General features: G+C 36.2%; 1 protein-coding gene across 1 annotated transcript in view; it reads left to right on the top strand.

Annotated features, from left to right (window-relative positions):
• Positions 1-500: 500 nt before the first annotated feature.
• draxina (dorsal inhibitory axon guidance protein a) overlaps positions 501-5,855 on the top strand; it is a 36,625-nt gene continuing 31,270 nt past the window's right edge. Inside the window, exon 1 of the mRNA XM_016447203.1 lies at positions 501-551. The gene's annotated coding sequence lies outside the window, so the exon portion shown is untranslated. The remainder of the gene's footprint in view (positions 552-5,855) is intronic.

Genomic DNA, 5,855 nt, shown 5'->3' with positions numbered 1-5,855 from the left:
CTTGTGGTCCGCTGACTTCTGCAAGTTATACATTTTTAAATATTTGATGTATATTACAATTGTTTTAAAGGGGTCATATGATGTTGCTAAAAAGAGCATTATTTTGGGGCGTGTTGGAACAAGCTGTTTTAGGTAGGTGTGGCTGACTCTGAACTTTTATAAAGAATATCTCTTTGGATTTGAGACTTAAGTCTTTGCAACTTTACAGATGTTCTTTATGCACCAAGAGCTTGTAACACTCCAAAGAGAAAGGAAAAATTGAAATCGCATCATATGACCCCTTTAAAAAGGAAAGTGAGAAAACAATTGGTCAAACAATTAGCCATGCATTTTTTTAATTGCAAGCAACAATTGCATTATGTTAATAAATGTATTACCTTTCACAGAATTAATTTGTTTAGTTTACAAAGTTATATAAAAAAAAAACGTTCCCTGGTTGTGAACGTCACTGACATCAGACTTCACAGCGGCGCGCCTTTCAGACTTTCAGAGCACGAGACAGTTCATCTGAGATCCGCTGCTTCACTCGGCTGCTTCTATCGGAACTCACGGTGAGAGTGCTGCTCTTATACTCATTCTCATGCTTTAAAGAATGTGTTATATCGTGTATGTTTGCGCAGATATTTCGACGGAAACATATTACGAAGCTTTTTTATTATTATTATTATTATTTCGCTTGGTGGTTTCAGTAAGATAACAACTTTTGCCTCTTCGTCCTTTTCTATCCTTATTACCTCTTAAGCATATTTTTCATTTGTATTATTTTTAAATATCAAATTATGTTTGTCACCTAAAAACTGTATGGATAACAGCTTTCTTTTACAATTTGACCATTAAGATAAGCATTTTCACGTTTGTCTAGGCGGGATACACCCCGTAAGCAATCGCCATCTCTTCTAAATATACTTAAATGATTTATAAGCAATTTCATTTTTCGTAAAGTGTTCATGGTATTTTATAAAGAGGAAGAATAGAAAATGTGCACCTGCGACTGCACAAGCTTGATCGAATCGTTATGTTCATAATTTTGTGTGTCTTGAATTGAGTGGGCAGCTGAGTTTGAAAACATGCAATTACATATGAATTTCAATTAGACTCCAAATAAGGCTCTTCTCTTTCTGCACACATAATTAAACATCAACTTGGTCCATCCATGTGAATTTTTAAAAATGAAAAAGAATGTAAAATGATATAGTAGAAATCTTTTAATCCTTAAAAGTAAATTGCCTTGTCACATAGGCTACAGTATGGGCATATGTAATTATATTTGATAAGACAATACATAATTTTACTGTAATGTAAAAAAAAAGTTAAAATATATATAGCTAAGGCAAAATTTATAATTTTACAATCAAATATTGTTACAGTTATTAATTTAATAATTTATATATTTGTCTTTATTGGCCACAGTTGCTGGAATGGTACATTTTTAGGAACTTTAAGTCATCATCTGGTCTTCTATTGTGTTATTATCAGTCCATTTTATGGTAATAAACAAATTTTAATAGCTCAAATCGGTAGGCATAATTAACATTATATAATTTAATTTAATGACATACAGTACATGGACTGCAACATATACAGGAACAAAAATGCCAGTAATACTTATAACATCATCACTTAGTTTGTACCTTAAATTTTATAACCACAGATTGCAGTTTTCTACTGTAAATGTAGCAAAAATTAATTTTACAGTTCTGCAAAACTGTGATTCTGTGACTTTAGAAGATTGTTTTAGATGCATTTTTTTTCTGGCCCCAATAAATGCTTGAATCTCATGTGGGCTCTATTGTCATACTAACACAGCTGCACAGCTCATAAATGGTGTTGAGAAGTGTGATATCCATATGTCTTCTTGGTCATTCGTTTCCATCATTTGGTAAAATTTTATTGTAAACCTAAATTGTTGCTTGGTAATTGTGTTTTCCAAATGTGTGCTGTAATTACAGAGCCACTCTCCTAAAGAATGATGTTTTTAAAGATGCTACATTATTGATCATGCCACACAGTGGTATCAAGGCAGTGACTGCACAATGCTGAATGAATGTCAAAGAAGTCTGAATGACCATCTGCTGATTCTTGCTAGAGGGTGATTGTTAAGAGAGAGCAGATGCTCCGAAGGTAGACCATCTCTGAATCACTTACAATCGTTTCGGCTATTAAGAGACCCCAAATCAGATCAATAAAGACCTTTGTGTGATTTGTTCTCCAGCCTCAATCTCCTGCTGGCTAACTGGGAATCAGTCTTGGAGACAGCAGGTCTATTGCTTAACAAATGAGTCTTTGGAAACTGCTTTGAGTCAACAGAGACATTTCCGTGCGGACTAGTTTTACGGTTGATGTCATATGGCGTGGTTCTGTTCCATTCTTTTTGTTATCTTCACACCTCGCAACATGCCTATAGAGACTGTACTCCCACTCAGGAGTGTGTGTGTGCTTTTGCGTCTGACTGTTTTTGGGACAGGATGAAGGAGGTTTCCCTGCTGTGAGGATGAGGAGCGTTCTGCCAGGATGCTCAGCTAGAAGATAAGGGAGCCAGTTGTGATACTGCGAAACAGAAGCGATATTTGATGGAGCACCACATGTGATGTAAGCAGTCACATTGGAGTCAGGATCTCTCTCTATCTTTCCCTCAGCTCTTGGCACCAGACGGATCCTCCTTATGGCAGTTAACACTTAGCCTGTTGTTATGCCTTTTGTGTCCTTGACACTTTTAGAGCTGCCAAAACGAACAATGTGAGGTGTGAAATTGCTGAAACTGTTTGTCAAGATATGGGTGCTCTCATTTGTGTGGGTTTATTTCCCTCTTTTGAAGCATTCTTTTGTAATTTTAGGAGTCTGCCTGTGAAATCTTAATGTTTCAGCCAACCTTATCTCAGATTCTCAGTGCAAGATGGGAACGATGCAATTTGCAAAGCTAAGCACTCGTTTTTCCCTCTTTGATTGATCTTAGTCACAAATAATGTGCTTATACAGACCAACACACCAGCAGTGCAATATCTGACTTCCATTAAAAAGAAATTGTGATAAAGCAATACTCTTTACCTGAGTTGAGTATGAAATTGTACTTATGATATTTGAATTACAGTGATATTGTTGGTGTCATTATAGACTTTCCACATTTAGTCCAAGGATTATGGTTGGCTTGATACCAGAATTTTGGTTTGGTATAATATCAGTCCATGGTACCTCAGTATTGATACTAAAATCAATATCTCAATACAAAACGACAGTAGGTAGACTGTTAAATATGCATGATAATGGATACATTTATAAATCTAATGATTTAAATGCTGTCATGTATTGGCAGATAAAGGTAATCATTAAATCAGGGTTATAGAATGAACAACTTAAAAAGCCAATCAAACCTATTCAATAACCAGTAATAAAGCAAATAAATAAAATCAATTTATAATCAAATTATTACCTACCATCAAATTATCAAAGTGCATCTCAGCATATTTTTCCACTTGTTCCACTTCAAATATTCCAGAACTTAAAATATATTGTAATTAATTCAATTAACAATTAGCTCAAATGCACTCAAATTAGACAGAAAAGCCAAACTCCTGCATTAACTTTCTTAAATTAAATTGTATGTTAACTTTGCTTGTATGTCTATATACAATACAATTTGTAGCCAAATATCTTTGAGGCTTCGCAATAGTGCCACCACTTGATGGCTATGACTGTCTTCACTGTCTGGCAGATTTGGTGGGTGTGAATCTGCCGTGGGCAGCATCCCCTCATATTATTTGGAGTGCAGCCAATTGCTTCTACACACCAAACATGACCCGATCCTAAACACCATAGCTAAGGTAGACCTACATATAATTCCCGGAATAGAAACTAATTAGAGTTAGCTGCTATTGACTGAGAAAATGTTCTCTGTGTCCCATATGTGGTCTGTTTTCGCCTCATTCAGCATCAGAAAACTCACACAAAGATGTAACCTTCTTAGATCTTCCAGTTGAGAAAGAGAAAAGGCTTCAACCTTTCATCCTGTTGAAAAGTTTTTTTTTTTTTGTTCTTCTGCTTTCTGGAGGTAGCAGGGGTGCGACAGATGGCTTATGAAGCCCCAGATCTCAGCAGGAGGAGATGTTGAAGACCTCACAGTGGAAGCTCTCCCTCCTCTTGAGATGTCAGTGAGTTCATTAGTGAGCTCCACATTCCTTTCAAACTTTTGCACAATATCATGCAAGTCGCTTGTGGAGGCTTTTATCAGTTATTCACACAGTAGTAGGATCTGAAGTGTCTGAACACCGTGTTGTGCTCAAACATACCCTCTGTGGTAACTCCACCGCCTCGCTGTTTTCTTTCTGGGATTTTTTTTCATTCTCTTTCTGGGTCTGGGTCTGGTTGTCTTTTGCTGAGTTTCCAGCACCATGCTGGGCTCCATGTTGTGACCCTTTGCTGAATATCCTGTATGATCATAACTTGTCTGCTGTTACTCTACAAACAGTAGAAGTACTACCGCATGAATCCACTGAGATCTTTGTTTGTTGTATGGCTATACCTCTATGTCTTGTATCTCATATGCATGTGTCTGTGTTTGTGATTTGTTTTTTGTGATACTACAGAGGATCTGTTGGTTACTGGAATGTGTTTCCAGGATTTATATTTGATTATTTCTGTTGGATGGACCGGAAATGTCAAAGAAATTGAATATTCTTTCTATGCATTTAAAAAAATATATTCAATGCTTTAGCTTGGTGATTTTTAACATGCTGATGACATGTCAAAGTTACAGTATTATATAGTTTGACTATTTAATGTCTTCTTGATTCACTAAGGCAGGGATTCCCAAACTTTTTTGCTGCTTATTAATAGTTAGTAAGGTAGTTGTTAAGTTTAAGTGTGGGGTAGGATTAAAATATCTAAAATATTGTCATGTAGAATAAGGCATTAATAAGTGCTTAATAAATAATAAATAACCAATATGCTAGTAATATGCATGCTAATAAGAAACTAGTTAATAGTGAGAAGTTGTCCTTAAAATAAAGTGTTACCATATATATATATTTTTTTATTTATTTATTTTATTTGGACTAGCAACGTCCTAGCAACCACCCTGAGCAACCACATAACAACATGATAATAAACACTCAGAACACCTTACCATAGTAGCATGGTACTGTACTGTATAAGCCATTCAGATCACCTTAGTAATCACCAAGAACACAGTGATACTCACCACTCACATTTTCTGGGTAAAATATATATCGCATTCTCCTGAAAAGGTGAAAATCAGCAGTAATTATTAGTACCGAGCTATTTGAGCTAGTAAAAATTAGCATTGCAGATTTATCAAAAAATGTATATTTACTCTCTTGTTTTGATCAAGGCCTTTTCAAAATCTAGAAACCACATTTTGATAAACAGCCACTGAATACAGAACAAATAGGCAACATTTTAGCCAATGGCTGTATTATTGATTTTGCACAGCCCAGCATCTTTATAAATTGTGCATTGGATGGTTCCCCATCCCCCTCAACATCTCTCTTTCTTGTCATCTCATGGTCAGCATCTCACCTTATGGCTGAGCCCTGGGCCTTTGCCATCTCTTGCCAGATGTTGTATATGTTATCCATGGCTCCTGTTTAAATAGTGTGTGGTCTTTGTGGGTGAGGTCCTACCAAGCCCAGCAGGGTGCACAGCTCCCACATCTCAAGACTTCATTGCATCCCATCATTCAGCTCCTTCAAAGCTCCACCTGTTAGTCACATGACAGTAGGCAGTTTTTGTATGGGATCAGCATGAATCAAATCAGCCAGAGCCTTCGAGACTTTTCAGGAGTCTGAGGAGCTTTCAGACATTTTTGCTTGTTTGTTTGTTTATTGTTTACACAGGTTTTT

Source organism: Sinocyclocheilus anshuiensis, unplaced genomic scaffold (assembly GCF_001515605.1).
Source record: "Sinocyclocheilus anshuiensis isolate Anshui unplaced genomic scaffold, SAMN03320099.WGS_v1.1 scaffold1957, whole genome shotgun sequence".
Taxonomy (NCBI): domain Eukaryota; kingdom Metazoa; phylum Chordata; class Actinopteri; order Cypriniformes; family Cyprinidae; genus Sinocyclocheilus; species Sinocyclocheilus anshuiensis.
Note: the sequence above shows the minus strand (reverse complement) of the source record. Positions and strands in the feature narration are given on the sequence as shown.